The 17,279-nt window shown below is 46.4% G+C and overlaps 1 protein-coding gene across 4 annotated transcripts in view; it reads left to right on the top strand.

The window, feature by feature from the left end:
• Positions 1-17,279, top strand: part of FBF1 (Fas binding factor 1) — a 612,463-nt gene that overhangs the window by 346,934 nt on the left and 248,250 nt on the right. The window lies entirely within an intron of this gene.

A 17,279-nucleotide genomic window follows, 5' to 3' on the forward strand; every position in this document is an offset into this window, starting at 1 on the left:
AGGGGTAGGGTCATCCAAGATGTCGAGGTTGTGAGAGGACACGTTTGTGGATTTTGGAGGTTGTCAGAGGAAATAGGAGGACCTTGGGAGGATGATGTTTCGTCACTAGACATTGTGTTCCTGATGATAGGGAAAATGGTGTAAAAAATGACCAGGTTGTGGACAGGTGAGTGTATAAGGATAGTCCCATTGTTGTAAAGAGAGATGGTGGCTTCTATTACGTAGGTAGGTCAGGGGGCAACCATAAGTCTAAGACCATGAGGGGGTGTTCTTGGATGTGATGAATCGGAGCAGTGAGTAAAATGTCAACCTCCATTTAGCACGTCTTTTCATAAAAAAGATAAGATCAGTTATTGTCGCACCATTTTTTATGCAGAATTAAGGATCCAAAATGAGAGTTTCTGCGTGCGCTTTTAGGAGTCTGAGTTTGACGTTTTTGTATGCGTTTTTTGATGGGTTCGGTGGGTATTTAATTGTATAAGCATTATGGCCAGATGGCTCCAAATTCGTACGGATAGGTCTTAAGGTTTTTGGATCCATGTCTGGGCTTCTGACAGCTGTTGAATGAGAGACCGAAATCGTAGACAGATAGGGTTGTAGAACCGGGTGATAATGAGTGTAGAGCTCTTTGTGTTCCGTGAACCTGCTAAGGCGTTCCAAAGTGTGGCGAGAACGTGGTGACTATGCAGGAGTATGATGGAGCAGGCTGTGTCCGCCAATGAGTATTCAGAGAAGCAGGCAATGATTCAGGCAAGAGGGTAGAGGCAAGGGTCACGAGGGGAACCTCAGAGGCAATGTCCGCCTCTAAGTGCTCCTGGGCCTCATAATCACTTTCCACAATAAAGTTCACTCCATTATGAGCTAATAGGATAGACACCACTGCTAGAGAGCATGATATGCAATTAGCCAGAACAGAAGAAGGAAGATAATGTGAGGGAATAACGTGTTCTAGTGGATGTGGTTCCCTAACAGCTAGGCTATTTCCCTAGGATGGGGACCTGAGCTTTCAGAGTAGTTTTGATGTGCCAAGATGAATCACTCAGAACTCTGTGACAAAGGTAGAGAGAGGAACAGAGGTTTGCTTTAGAAGGAAATTTGACCCCATGAGGAGAGAGAAAAATCATATTAGTGCAAAACGCTAATACTAAATGATTTTCTCAGTGATGTTGTCATGCCCGTAGCAAGTTGTATATTTTTCCACACCAAAAACCTTATTAACAAGTATTACACGCCTTACAACTGCTATACCTATCATATACCAGGTTGTACCGAATAATACAAATAATTAACAGAAATGTTTTTCACAGTTCAAGAGCTTACACTGTAGGCTCGGTCAGTAGCTTTTTCAGATGTATTGGGAAGGCTCAATGGAAAGTGGGACATATCGGGCCCATTTAAAATGTAATCCTTGAGGCAATTTAGAGCCACTGATGTCTTTTCTTTGAATATTGGGGATGTATGCATGCATTTGGGGAACACTGCATGCTCTGGCTGTTGACTTTTAGATTATGTGGAGTAGTGAGATCAGCTTCTTGGGAAATCTGTAGTAGTTTTATCTTTTGGAACCTACGTTTCTTCCCTTTGCATGTTTCTACCATGTGCTATTACTGTTAAGTGATTACATGTTTTTTGTCAATTTCTAGCTATTTCGCTCCTTGGAGCCACGAGGCTCTGTAACTCAATTGCTGTATGTTACCTGAAACAAGCTTTAAATGTAAACACAATCAGTGACACATATTTGCTTCAAGCAGTGATTCCCAAACTGTGTGCTTGGTGTGTGGCGCCCATGGCTGCTTTTTACGGTGCAAAGGGGTGCTGCGACATATATATTGGGAACCACTGGTCTAACTAAACACCAGTCCCCCCCTCCTGCTGATGCTGCAAAACCACTTCAGGTAATTTTCTGCAATGCATGATCGCCCAGTGGGAGGTTGCATCACCTTTCACCTCCCTGGGTGGAGGAGCATCATATCTGAACAATGGGGGCCTCAGATTGTGCAACAATTCCCTTCCTGTCTCCCCCCCATAGACATACCACCCACACCACACCACATCACCTTATCTGAGGAGACATTCTGGCTCTTTTAGCCAAGGGAGCCCATTCATGACAGTTGTGATGCAGCCAAGGTCATAATTTATTGTGGGTTGAACACCACCGACTCCATCCAGTGGGCCATTGGCACTAGTGTCGCCATTCACCACCATGCTTGGCTTCCGTCCACCGGTTTTCGAGGTGATATCCTGTCATCCCTCATGGGCCTACCGTTCGATGGAACTCGCCTGCATGGGGACAAAAGTGCTAGCCCTTTTGTCCAAAGGGGTTATCGAGGGAAAGCAGTCTGTGGTTGTTATTCCTGCCACTTTCTTGTGACCAAGAAGGATGGAGTCCTTTGTCCTATTTTTGACCTGCACCCTCTCAACTCATTCCTCCAAAAGGAGAAATTCAAAATGCTGACTCTGGCCAAGGTCTGGTATGCCCTTGACCTTGGAGACTGGATAATGGCGTTGGACCTACAGGATGCCAATTTCCATATGACTGTCCTGCCAGCCCCTTGACGCTACCTGAGGTTCTTGGTGGGAAAGGAGCATTTTCAGTTTGCTGTGCTCCCATTTGGTTTCACCAGTGCCTCTCTGGTGTTCATGAATGTGATACAACACAAGTAAGAGACTTGAGGGTCTTTGAGGCCAATTTGGTCCAGTTAGGTTTATCTGGCATCTCCTGGTTGTGGGTCAATAAAAGATTTTTGAGAAGTAGTCTCACCCTCAACTTATTGAGGCATGCTTCATCAGTTGACGACCTCTCACACTGGGTTAGGAGCAGTGCCGACCCGGCGGTCTCCACCGAGGGAAGTTAATCTAGCCCTGGGATTTCTTATAAATCTATGTTCAGGACAGTACTATTGGTCCTGCTTTTTTATGTGTAGCGTAAATATGAAATATACCTAGAGGTATCCTCAAAATATATTTTATTCGGGTCCCGTATTACGGCAGTGGATGGGGGTATACTTAATATATTCTTGACAATTTACAGGAGAACGTCTTGGACGTGAACTTCTCCTCAAACCTTTATCAACATTACCTGAATCATCCACATCCAAAGGTGCTGACACAAGCTCTCTATTGACTTCCGGTTCAAACAATTGGTCTCGCATGGAAACATCCAAAAACACATTTCCTTTATCTGATTCAGGATCTGCTTGACACTTGTCCTCACTCCACTTCGAACACTTTAAGTTTTTACAGGCCAAAATTCTACTTGCATTCCAAATTTTCCCACCCACCACTTTCACTGACCTGCCTAAAACTTTGACACCTTGAGCAAAATCAGACCATCTGGGTAACCTTTTATCTGATACCGCAGTTTTTTTTTTAATACAAACCCAATCTTGAATTTAGAAGATTTTCATCTATTCTTGTTCACCATCTTCTTCATTTTCTCTTGATAGTTTTTCACACATTCCTTTATTTTTTGGTAATCAAACACATTAGATTCTCCACTGCATTTCTTCAACCACCAAGGAGGTAATCTGGACCCTGGTCCCACTGCCACATTCAACCTTGTGTGATATGACAGCAAAGTAATCTGTAAAGCCTTCCTCCAATTTAATCCTCCTTTCATAGCCAATTGAATTGATTCTCTTACCACCAGGTTAAACCTCTTTATACTTGGCCATTTGACTGGGATAATAATTAGCAGCTATCTTTTTTTTGATACCACATCTCGGCAGATAATCGTACATTTTTTTATTCACAAATAGAGGATCATTATCAGATATTATATCTTCTGGCAAACCCTCTATACAAAAGAATCTTCTAAAAATTCAAACCGCCTCTGAATTTACTTTTTTGTTATTCTAGCTTTTAGCCACTTTGAAAGATAATCAATTAGTCGCTTGGGAATAATACAAAATGGTCCTACTATATCTATTCCCAACTTCCTCAATGGACGAGGAGCATACTCAACCGGTAAATAATCCTGTAACACAAGGTTTAGCAGTTTTGTCACTATTGAAATAAAATTCACAATCTTACCCACTCACCAACAATTCTGTCAATTCCAAGTCACCAGTAAATTTGACAAAGATGTCTTTTAGTTGCCGACTACCAATGAGGCCTTCATGACTAATAGAAAAAATGTCCTTCTTAACTCCAGAGGTGGCACAACCTTGCCACCACAAAACAAAAACAAAAATCAAACATCAGTTCACCTTTCCCTTTGAAAAAAACAACCACCTCTCCACTCAACATCCGCTCTTCAGGCCAGCCCCTGAAAAGATTTTCACAAACCAACTCCATTTCAACATCCTCTTCCATTCCACTCACATTTTTCCTGTACTTCCACCTCATCAGAATTCATACAACCAGCCAAATGTGACATAAAATCAGCATGCGCATTGGACTTCCACAGCACATATTCAGTCTTAAACTGATACGATTGAAGTTTTGCTGCTAAATGAGCTGATCTTGCAGTCAAACATCTTCCTCCCTCCTGGGCAAAGGACATACACAATTGGTTTATGATCTGTTCTCAAAATAAACCGCAGTCCCAGAAAAGGTTTCTGAAATGATCAGCTGCCCAAGTGCATGCGAGTAGTTCTTTCTCTATTACCGAATAGTTTTTCTCAGCCACTTTTGACATTCTTGACAAGTAAGACACTACCCACCCCTTGGATTTATCCTTTTGTAATAAAACCGCACTGAGACCACATGCACTCGTTCCTACAGCAACCATACATTACTTACCCAACTCAAAAGTGTCTAAAAAATTGTGCATTTGCCAATTCAGCTTTAAGATCAACAAACTTAAGTATGTTGTTCATTAACCCCACACAAATTGACAATTTTTCCTGAACAACCATCGTAGGGGTTCCACCTTAGTGGCGTAGTTATCAATAAGCCCAGAAATTATAGTAATTGTTCCTTAGTTTGTGGCACTGGAGCATCCACAACAGCCTGCACATGATTCTACCTAGGTTTTTGTTTTGATAAACAATGTTATTGAGTTTCAGTTGTGAACAGCACAATAAAACAAATAGAACATGTAATCGCACCTTCATCCCACCCACCCCAGCATGGCTCATTGGCCACACACAGTTCATCATAGGAGAGATTTTACTGCCTACTCCGAAGTAGTCCATCCCGGTTTTTCCAGTTGTGCACATCAGTTCATTCCCCTTCGCCACTCAATGCTGGTAGTCAGTGTATCCGATCTCCATCTACGAGCTATGTCTTGTTTTGCCACAACCATTGCCAATCCAATCGGGGATCGATCCCCACGGCTATCCCTAATCTCGTAGAGAAAGCCCACAAGTACCTATACAGGTGTAAGGGTGATGGGGGTCTCCAGTATTCGGGTCAGAATAGCCATATTATGTTACCAGTAGGATGATCAGCGCTAGGGCATGGGCATCTGGGACATTCTTTGTGGGTCCTTCCGACACCCCCAAAGCTGGAGCAGAGTGAGGTAGGTGGTGTGGAGGTAGATAAGTAATATGAGCCTAAGCCTTGATGATATTGCTATTTCTCGGGGAAAGTCACGGCAGGGTCCAGTCCGTGTCATCGAGTTGCCGAAGTCAACCCACCCACTTCTGTCTCAGGGATTCAAAATGGTCGGGAGCATTTATCACAGGTGTGTAGTAGATTTTGGACACCCTTCCCCAATAACCTATCAATAACGTGACCTCAAGATACTACAGAAACACTGAGATGGGCTTGGGACGGGCTGCGTCGGCGAGCAGGGGCCCTGATTTTGTATGCCCCTTCCATTCGCCTGGCACAAAACCCCATGCTGCCCAATATCAAGGATGAGATAGGTAATAGGATAGCGCAGAATATGACACTACGTATCTTTTGCGGATCTATACTTGAATGACACGTTCAGGGATCCCCCGGTTGCTGAGGAGGGTCAGGGGGTGCTATTTGGGGAGATGTTTCTCTACCACAAGCTACGGGCTGTATGTTGCGCACTGCATAGTGACTTCCCGGCGCCCCGTCCTCTTTACCAGCCTTAGAAAACATACTTCACTCTCCATCTCCAAGCAAACTTGTAACCCGTCTTTATAAACACATGCAGACCACTGCCCCTGTGACGAGGTCTGGAGCATTACGGAGGTGGAACTCTGAACTCCTTCCCCCACTGACCGAAGATCAATGGGCATACTGTTGTAGTCAACTGACTGAGCTGTCCCCTAATTATAAGCTCCGCCTACTCCATTATAAATTCCTCCATAGATTTTACAGAACGCCCATGGCTCTGCACCATATGGGGCTGAGAGAGGATGAGTGCTTCTGGCGCTGTGGGGCTACTTCCGCTTCCTTCCTGCATATGGCATGGGAATGCCCTGAACTCACTGAATATTGGGCACAGATTTTCACTTCAATAAATCAGATCCTTGGTATGTCCCTGACACCATCCCCTCTACTAGGACTGTTAGGGTATGGTAAGAAAACGCACGTCAAGAAACGCAAATTGCATGCGCTGTTACTTTTGTTTGCCAAGCGTCAAATAGCAGTACACTGGGGGAGGAGGAGGAAACCTACAATTAATGAATGGATTCGAGAGGTAACGTATGGTCAGGCCCAGCTGGCCGTGTTTTGGGAGTTAATGCCACCCACCTCGAGACCCCGCGATATATGGGAGCCATTCATTGCTTGGGTTAGGGAGCGGATGATCACTGATGGAGAGATTGAGCTGAATGCTACTACGGCTGGGGATGTGTAACCTGTGCTATTGTTTTTTCCTTTTTGTTATGGTGACATATGGGATACTATCAGGCAGGTACTAGGCTCCGCCATTGTACTCAGGTGTTTCAATTGATTAATGCCTACTATCATATGAAAACTGGGATAGATGGTACTAATGCATATCGTTGTTATACGATCATGAGGGCTACTGATTTCATTATGTCTTCTGTGCTATAGTATAATTTGAACATGTGCAACTGGTGTGTTGGTTTGTTTCTCTGAATGTATATTGCATTTATTTCAAAATGTCAATAAACAAAATTCCAAAAATAAAAAATAACGTGACCTCAAGAGGGCTATGTTCAGGAAGAGTGGAGATCTGACATTTATATGGCTGTAGGGCGTGTTGCAGCTGGAGGTACTTATAAAATTGTGTGACTGAGAGAGAGAGAGAAGTGTGTCTGAAAGTCATGGAAGGAGCTCACCACACCCACTGTACAGATGTCCCCAAGGATCGTAATGCCGATCCTGTGCAATTTTGCTAAGCCCTGCAATCAGGCAGTGCATGTAAATCGGCTACACTACCACAGTGGGGACTGGCGTGCCAGCTTTTTACCCCAGCCGTTTCCCCTGGATGCCTCCCTCCAGTTCTGGAGGACCACCTTGGTAACCTCAGGAGGTATTTGGGGACTGGGTCATCATATATGATCCCCATCAGTCGATCAAGGCCTAAGAGAGAGAATTTGTTGGGATAGGCAAGAACAACCCACCCTTCCGTTAACCATTCATTAATAACCAATTGTTGTATGGCTTTGTAGTGCACCTGGAAGTCTGCCATGCTCATACTCCAGTCATACACTGAGCTCCTCAGTCTGTTGTGGACAATGTGTGGGGGCGTGTGACCAGAAGAATGAGCGACGTGTGGAATTCAGTTCCAGGAAGCAACGTTCTGGGATGTGGACAGGGAAGTATTGGAAGACATACAGATACCTGGCGAGTACCATCATTTTAACTGAGGCAATGTCCCTGAGAATCAAAAGTGGTAGTGTCTCCCAGCGTTGAAGGTCTCTTTTCACTTTCTGGGTCACAAAGTTGAGATTGAGATTCCAAGTCTCGGCAGGGTCTCTGGAGATGTGAATTCTCAATGCCCTCAACACAAGCACCAACAACGCCTACACCCCCACCCTACAACAAACGCAACAGCAAACCCACATGTCAACACCCACTCGCATGCATACCTCTCAGCATACGATCACTCAGCAAACACACAACTGAAATATGGGACCTGCTAAGTAGCGACGCACCCAACATACTCTTCATCACTGAGACCTAGCTCAACCCCTCATTGGCGCCTGACATCGCCAAGGCAATCCCAGTGTGCTACAAGGTCGCTCAACTGGACCGCCTTCACAAGTCAGGAGGAGGACTCATTATCATCTATAAGTAATCCATCAAATGCACAACATGCTCAAGAAAGCTACCCCATTCCTGGAACACCTGCACTTTAAGCTGCAAATATCTGAAAACTTCACCCTGAATGGAACCCTTGCCTACCGACCACCCGGACCACGAGCCACCTTTACCAACCTTATCACCAACTTTGTCACTCTGCTCACCGTCAACTCCAGTGCCTGCATTTTCCTCGGTGACCTCAACTTTCACCTAGAAGACTGACACAACCCCTGCTTTACAGCACTCCTTGAAAGCTTGAGCAACATCGGACTAACCCATCTCATCCCAGAACCAGCACACACTCTAGGACACACACTGGACCCCATCTTCACCACAAACAACAGCATCAAATACAACTCCACCACTTCACTCACATGGACCGACCGCTCCATCATCCACTTCCACATTAACACACCTCAAGTCAACACCTCGCCCAGGTTCAGCATTCCAAGGCACAGAAGGGGCGCTATCACAGAAGCAGACTGGCTCGGCGCCTTCAGCATAGATCAACCTAGCCCCACAGACAACCTCAACAAGGACATCAATAAATTACACACCTGGATCAAGAACTGCACAGACTCCCTCTCACCCATCAAACCTAATACGCTTAGTAGATCAAACTAGCAGGCCAGCAGGTACACAGAAGATATCCGAGACACCAAATGACATTGTAAACAGCTAGAAAGGAAATGGAGAGCCAGCCACAACACCACAGAGAGAACTACCTACAAGGCTGCACTCAGCTGCTATCACCAGCAATTAAGAGATACTAACGAAAAAAAGCACTAGTGGACCGCATTTAAGGGAGCTCCAACAACTGCAAAGAGATTTTCCCGATCGTTCAGGATTTCACCTCACCCTTGGCCACTGTGAACAACATTGTTGCCTCCCAACAACTCTGTAACGACCTATCCAACTTCTCCGACAGCAAAATCGCAAGCAACTGCAGCAACTTCACACATCAACCCAACCCCAGAGAACTCGTTGCTAACCTACCCACCACCAACCAAGACGGCCACTTGACCTAATGGACAACTCTCACCAGAATCAACACAGTGGCAATTGCGGACCATCCACTCACGGGCTCCAACGGACTCATGCCCCCACTACATCTACAACCTGGAAACATAACTAATCAGCACCACCCCAACCCATATCATCAACACCTCCATCACGTCTGCTTTTTTCTGGATGAATGTAAACTTGGAAAAATCAACTGCATCCTCACCGAGTCCACAGCCGGCCCGAGTCAACTGAGCAACTCCCGACCCATCTCCCTGCTACCCTATCCAGCCAAATTGATTTGTAGGCCATCAAAAAGCAACTTGCAACCCACTACGAACTTCACACTCTTCTAGACAACACTCAATCAGGTGTCAGAAGGAACCACAGCACCAAAACAACACACATTGCAGCAACTGACGACATTCAAATCATTCTGGACTGAGGAGAAACAGCGGCCTTCAACTTGCTCGACCTCTCTGCGCCTTTCGGCGCTGTCTCCCATAACACTCTCATTAAAAGACTCCAAGAGATTGGCATGCAAGGATCTGCTCGCCAATGGATCTGTTCCTTCCTCACTAAAAGAACCCAAAGGGTCAGTTTGTCACCCTTCCCATCAGAGACCAAGAGATTGATATGCGGAGTCCCACAGGGATCATCCCTCAGCCCCACCCTTTTCAACATGTACATGATACCGCTCACCAACATCATCCAATTACAAGACATCACTGTCATCTCCAACGCCAGTGACACTCAACTCATCCTCTCCCTGACAGACAAGACAACCACCACCAAGACCAACTTCACCAACTGTCTGCAGCTCAACTTCGACAAGACAGAAGTACTGGTCTTTGGCAACAAGACCTCCCCATGGGAATCCACCTGATGGCCATCAGAGCTAGTACCCACACCTACAGACCAAGTAATAAATCTAGGGATGGTCCAGGCAAGCTCAACATGGCGGCTCAAATCAACGCGGTGTGCACCCTGTGCTTCTATATCCTACGTTTGCTACGACAGATCTGCAAATGGTTGCCTTATGGTACCAGACGAACCATCACGCAAGCACTCAACAACATCAGACTGAACTATGGCATCACTCTCTATGCCAAACTCTCCAAACAACACCTACACAGACTCCAGGCCATCCAGTACACCCCTGCAAGACTCATACTCAACCTCCCATGATGCATCCACATCACACCACACTTCGAGAAGCTTCACTGGCTCCTCATCCACAAGCGCAGCCAATTCAACCTTCTCACGCACACAAACAAAGCCCTACACAACACAGGACCACAATATCTGAACAGCCACATACAGCTTCACCAACCCACCAGACACCTATGCACTTCCTCACTCTCACTCATTCCCCGCAATCCGCAAAAGCAAAACTGGAGGTCGCTCATTCCCCAAGATTGCACCCAAGACATGATATGACACCCCTCACCACATCAGAGCCTCCTCATCACTTCAAGAGTTCCTCAAGAAGCTGAAGACCTGGCTATTCATTATAAGCATCTTGGGCACCTCACACCTACGCACCTGGCCAAGCGCCTGTATACCCTCTGGGGTGATTAGTGCGCTATCGATATAATGTAACATAACAGGTATTTAAAGCTAGTGGTGCAGATCGGCATAGGTGGAAGCCATATTATGTCCCTGTCTTATCCTGTCAGCGGTACTAGCAAGTATTTTCTCAGGTTGACCCGATGCTTGTTTATAGAGGTCTACTATTTCCACACAGCGGGGGCAAGAGGTCTGTGGGTTGGAGAGGTAGAGCAGGATGTCATCTGCGTACAGTGCAATCTTGTCCTCAGAGCTGTCTGTCCACTTCCAGCCCACCACTCAGGCATCACAATAGATTAGTCGGCCCAGAGGCTCAATTGCCAGGACAAAAAGGTGTGGTGACAGGGACATCCCTGTCTAGTTCCTCTGTGGGTGGGGAAGGTGCGTTACAGAACTCCGTTAACTAGTGCTCGCAGCTCAGAATATAAAATACCGATGTATCTGCAGAGTCTGGGGCCCAGTCCCATTCTCTCCAGTACTCTGGCCAAAACAGACCAGTGCACTGCATTGAATGCCTTTTCAAAGTCCAGGAGAAGGGCCAGTGGGTCTCGGAGGTCAGCCATCTGCTGCAATATCTAGTGCTGCGTTCCAGCATAAAGCTGCATTGGTCTGGGTGGACTTGTTTAGTCAGGACTGGGCAGAGCCTGTTGGCTAGAAGCTTAGCGATTATTTAGATCTCTGCGTTAATCAAGGAAATAGGCTTGTATGAGGTGCACTGGTCCCCGGGGCTCCCTGGTTTAGGTTTAGCCACAATAGTGGTGGTTTACATGTCTGGGGTAACTTACCCCTTTGGGCTGCCTCCTTGTGGAGGCTGAGCAGATAGGGGGTTAACTGAGTGGAGTATCTAAAGTAGTTCTCTGCTGGGAACCTGTCAGGACCCAGTGTCCTACCAGATTTTAGACTCTGGATCACGTCACTGACCATGATTGGACCGTCAAGTGCTATGCTGTCCGCCCGGGAGAGCGTTGCAAGCGGGACATAATCTAGGATTGAGCATTGGTGTTCACAGTCCGAGCAATCTTGCTGGGCAAAGAGCAATTTGTAGTAAGAGCAAAAAACTGCAAATATGTCAATGGACGCTGTGGTGGGGAGTGTGGGGACCATTGCGTATCTCTGGGACTACACGATATGCCACCTCCCCGGTGACCAGCCAGTGTATCAGTTTTCCCGATTTGTCACTGTATTTATAAACTCAGTGCGTAGAGGCCATCCAACATTGGCGGTCCTCCTCCATCTCTGTTTGTCGGTGTGTCTCTTTCGGTGCTATTATCTGGCGATGGAGAGTTTAACTCGGGTGGCTGGTATATAGCTGTTCAAGATCCAAGGTGGTGCACGCCTTCTTTTTTTCAGCACTTCTGACATAGCCTTTGGCAAACACCCTGATGGTGGCCTTGCCTGCTGCCCAAAGGACGCTTGGGGAGTCCACCATGCCCTTGTTGAGTGCACAGAAGTGTTCTAATTCAGTGGAGAGGAGTTCTACCCATTTCACATCCTAGAAGTGCCAGGCGTTGAGGTGCATATCGGTCGCAGCCTCCTGCTGCCACTTCCCAACTCCACCGCCACTGAGGAGTGGTTGGATATCCCCGTAGGGTGTATGTCTGCCGAAGTGACCTGCAGGATTTTGCTTGGGTTCAATACCATTTCTAGTAATATAACTTCCCAAATACTCGACTTCCAAATTGTAGAATATCATCTTGGAATGCAATTGCTCCCTCAGTGCTTTATAAGTTGTTTTCAAGAGTTCATGGAACTCACCTGCCCACGATGCCTCCGAGTCCTCCGACTCTCCAACGCGAACATACCACCTGAAACTCAGCCCTAGGCCACACAAATCTCTAGGGCATGAGCCCTCCCAACCCACCGCAGCACAGAACGCGCCCAGACATCTTAATCACGCCTCTTCTTCTTCTATCTCCTACTTTTGTTCTCTATCAATTCTTCTTGGATATTCTTCCCCACCGGCTGGTGGATGTAGGTGGTGGCTAATGTAATTGCATATATCCATATAAAATCAATAAAAACGAGTTAAACCATAAATTGTTTTTCTTAAATGCTGGAAAACTGACGCTGCACTGGCCAATCCAAGAGACATTCCTCAAAATTGAAACATGCCTTCAAGAATTACAAAAGCAGCTAAATGTTTAGATTCCTCATCCAACTCAGCTTGGTGATAGGCGCTGGCCAGATCTGAGGTGGAAAAAACAGTGGCCACAGCCAACGTAGAAGCTAACTCGTGTAAATTGGGTAAAGCATGTCTTTCTATCCATATTTAATTGTTGAGGCTCCTTTTATTGATTTATTTATGGAATTTGTAGAGCACATGGCTGCCAGAGGGCTTCCCAGTGCTGTCGGGAGAAGATACAGTTTGAATATGAGAACTTCAGGGAAATAGCCACGTCTTAAGTTTTTTCCTGAAACCTCTTTCGGCTTTGTTTAGTCTCAGTTCCTTGGTAATGGGATTCCAGAGTTTTGGAACAAGGTATGAGAAGGATCTCCATCCCCATGTGGCTCTCTTTATCCTTAGGGTGTTCATGAGGAGGTCAGATGAGGACCTAAGAGATCTATTGGGGACATAGGGGGTGACCATGGTTTTTAACAAGGATGGACCTTTGTCACACATGGCTCTGTAAGCTAAACATAGGGCTTTGAACCTGACCCTGGATTGTATCGGAAGCCAGTGCAGGGTTTTTAGCTCGGATTTTACAGACTTGTCTTGGGATCTTCAGGAGCATCCTGGCCACGGCATTCTGGACTACTTGCAACCTGTTGATCACGTATTTAGGCGAGCCCAGATACAGGGAATTACAGTAGGCCAGTCTTGAGGTCACTAAGGCCTGGACCACCGTTCTGCGTGACTTTTCTGGAATTAGACTCCTGATCTTATGGATCGTTCGCAGAATGCCAAAGCAAACTGCAGAGAGTTTTGTGGGCTGAGTTTCCATCGAGAGGGTATGGTCTAGCCACATCCCCAGGTTTTTTTACAGAGGTCTTTGGCAAGAGGGGCGCCCCACTCCTCTGGCCAGCTGATCTTAGACCAGGGCCCTGGACAATTGCCCGAGACCATCAGATCTGTTTTATCGCCGTTCAGTTTTAAATTGGAGTTAGCCATCCATGTGGTTATTTTTTCCAGGCACGGTACCAGCTGAAGGTGGTTAGAGTTCATTTCCTCAGATACTGAGACTACCAGTTGTGTATCATCAGCGTAAGACACAATGGTGAGTCCAAACTCCTGTGCAATTTGTGCCAGAGGAGTCAAGTAGACGTTAAACAGGGTCGAACTAATGGCCGAACCTTGTGGTACTCCCTGGGGTGCCGGTAAGGTGTCGGAAAGATACTCCCTGGGGTGCCGGGAAGGTGTCGGAAAGATCAGCCGATTCCATGCATTGAAACGCCCTTTTGTTGAGGAAAAATGTGAGCCATTTTTTTGGCTTGACCATGGACCCCGATGTTGCCTTGTCTCTGGATTAGAATGCTATGGTCCACGGTATCACAAGCCACACTTAGGTCCAGTAGGATAATGGCGGCGGAGCCCCCTTGGTCTAAAATCATTTTTAGTTTGTCAGTTATGATTATGAGGTCTGACTCTGTGTAAGGACCGGCAGGGAGTGGGGTTCCAGAGCAGCTCTCCTTGGATGCCTCTAATGTGATATGGGATAGGCCGTAGGCACTGCGCCTCCGGGAGGGAGCTAATGTGGACCGGTGCTGTGGATAAGGATAATCCTGGTGCAGCCAACTCTGAGTGGCTGACTGTATTTGGCGGCGTTTGTGGGGAGGGAGTTTGATGGGTATAAAAGCAGATACTATATTACGCTGTTGACCTGACATCTCTGTGAGGTGATCGCCTTGACACTCTGAGACACTGTGATGGCCCCCGGGATGTGGGCTGAATGGCTGTGTGCATTGTTATAACGACAGATGAGCTTTGAGATGTCGTGTGTGTGTACAGGTTGACTTACTGGATGCCTTGTTTACAACTCTGCAATAAAAACATGTTTAAAAAAAAAAATGAGGTCTGACTCTTTGCTGTGTCCTGGACGGAATCTCATTTGTGATTGATGCAGTATGTTGTTTTTCTCCAGGAACTGTGAAAGGATGATATTAACATGCTTTTCTAGCACTTTACCTAGGATAGGTAGTAATGAGTTGAGGCGGAAATTCCCCAGTACCAGTAGATCCAGTTGGGGTTTCTTAAGTAGCGACTTCACAATGGCGTGTTCCCACACTGTAGGAACTTTCCCTGTACATAGTGATAGGGAGTCTACTCACAATCTAGGCTCACCAGAATGTTACAGGCGAAACCCAAAGATATGATGCAGTTAGCTGAATAAATCGCATAAATCTTTTAACATCTCTTTGAGTCTAGCTCGATAGGTGAGGGGCACATTACTAACTTTGTGTCTTACAGGAACGGCATTGTCCAACAAAATTATTTTATGCTTAAATCCTACAAATGTCCTAAATTTGTCACAGAACACACCAGGAAAATCCCTCTTCAAATCTTTTATAAATTCTTCATCTTTCTAGTAGAAAGATAAAAAGGTAGAAAGAAAGTAGACATTAGGAATTGCTCGTGATTGGGAGGGCTGTACGAGATGCGCTTTTTAAATATTTTAACATTGCACATATTGATTGTTGTTCTTAGCATTTTTCTGTGGGGCTTAAAATTGTGGAATGTTTGGTAAGTAGGTCATTGTCCCTTTTTTTGGAGACAAACAATAAGTTGGAAGATGAGCAATTTGGGTTCAGGCCAGGCCATGGAACAGAAACAGCCTTGGTGACCGTTTTGGACAATCTTCGAATGCGTGGGGACAGGGGTCAATCGGCAACTTTAATCTTGCTAGACCTGTCCGCCGCATTCGACACGGTGAACCATACCATCCTCCTTGCAAGGCTGAAAGCTCTGGGAGTAGCAGGTGTGGCACTGAGCTGGAGGCGTTCCTATCCATCTGATAGATGTCAGGCAGTAGCGCTCCCCCATTTCAATCGGAATTTACTAAAAATGAACATGGGGTACCCTAGGGGTCCTCAATCAGCCCCATACTGTTTAACGCATACATGCGGCCGCTCCTGGATGTCATTAAAACCCATAGTATCAGCGTGGTTAATTACGCCGATGACACCCAGCTTATCGTGTCCCTGGACAGCGGCCACGCGGACTCCCAGGAAACTTTTCATGCATGCATGCGAGAAATGGTGAATTGGTTTAGAGACAACTCGTTACAATTTAATAATGAGAAAACAGAGATTCTGCACTGTAGGGTGAGTAGCGTACCATCAGTGCTACCAGCTGACCTTTGGCCCATACCCACAGTTGTTCCTTTGGTACCAGTGAGCACAGTACGCAATCTGGGGGTCAGCTTTAATGAGAAGCTGAATTTGGAATCCCATGTCAACAAACTGGTGGGAGGTTGCTATACTCTTATCTGGGGACTCCGTAAAGTGCTCACTACTGCCAGCCCAGGCAAGAGTCTTGGTATTTAGGAGCATTATTTTGAGTCACCTGGATTACTGCAATGCCCTGTTCCTGGAGTCTCCTGGATACCTGATTGCAAGGCTCCAGAGTATCCAGGCGACAACAGCAAAGCTTGCACTGACAAGGGCACGTCGTACATCCACAACCCAGGCGTTGGCAGAGCTGCACTGGCTCCCGGTGACTCAAAAGATTTTGTTCAAATCTCTTTGTATAGTGTTCAAGGCCTAAACTGCTTCAGGGCAGGTTTAAATGGTATGAACCTGCACGTAACCTCTGGTCTTCGACTGCTAATCTTGTCAGGATTCCTAGGAATGAGCCCGGGACCCACGTCTGGGCATCCCCGGCGCACTTAGGGTGAGAAAGCAAAAGACACACAATTGATGGACGGAATGCAGAACAAATCAAAACATTCACCCCCAGTCAAGAGAGCTGGGTTAAATCCATCATTCTTTTGCTCACCATGCCACTGGGTATGCCCAGACATGGGTCCCCTGCTCTCCATGCCACTGGAATCAAGCTATCCTGGCTGAAGAGGGGTGAAACCCCGAAACCGGTCCTAGGATGCTTGTTTCCAGTCCAGGGAAGACCTGGCTTGGCAGTTCGGGCTGGACTGTTCCCATGAGGTACAGGGTCAAGACTGATTTGCATATGGCTGGGTTCAATCTGGAACAGCATGGTGAGCAAAAAAACGATGGATTTAGGCCCAGATCTCTGTACCGGGTTTAATGTATAACGTTGTTCTGCATTCTGTCCATCAACTGTTGTTTTTGCAATGTCACCCCGAGTGGGAAGGGTATGCCCAGACGTGGGTCCCGTGCTCTCCATGCCACTGGAATCAAGCTATCCTGGCTGAAGAGGGGTGAAACCCCGAAACAGGTCCTAGGATGCTTGTTTCCAGTCCAGGGACGACTTGGCTTGGCAGTTCGGGCTGGACTGTTCCCATGAGGCACAGGGTCAAGACTGATTTGCATATGGCTGGGTTCAATCTGGAACAGCATGGTGAGCAAAAAAACGATGGATTTAGGCCCAGATCTCTGTACTGGGGTGAATGTATGACATTGTTCTGCATTCTGTCCATCAACTGTTGTTTTTGCGATGT

The sequence above is a fragment of the Triturus cristatus genome, chromosome 7 (assembly GCF_964204655.1).
Source record: "Triturus cristatus chromosome 7, aTriCri1.1, whole genome shotgun sequence".
Classification (NCBI taxonomy): domain Eukaryota; kingdom Metazoa; phylum Chordata; class Amphibia; order Caudata; family Salamandridae; genus Triturus; species Triturus cristatus.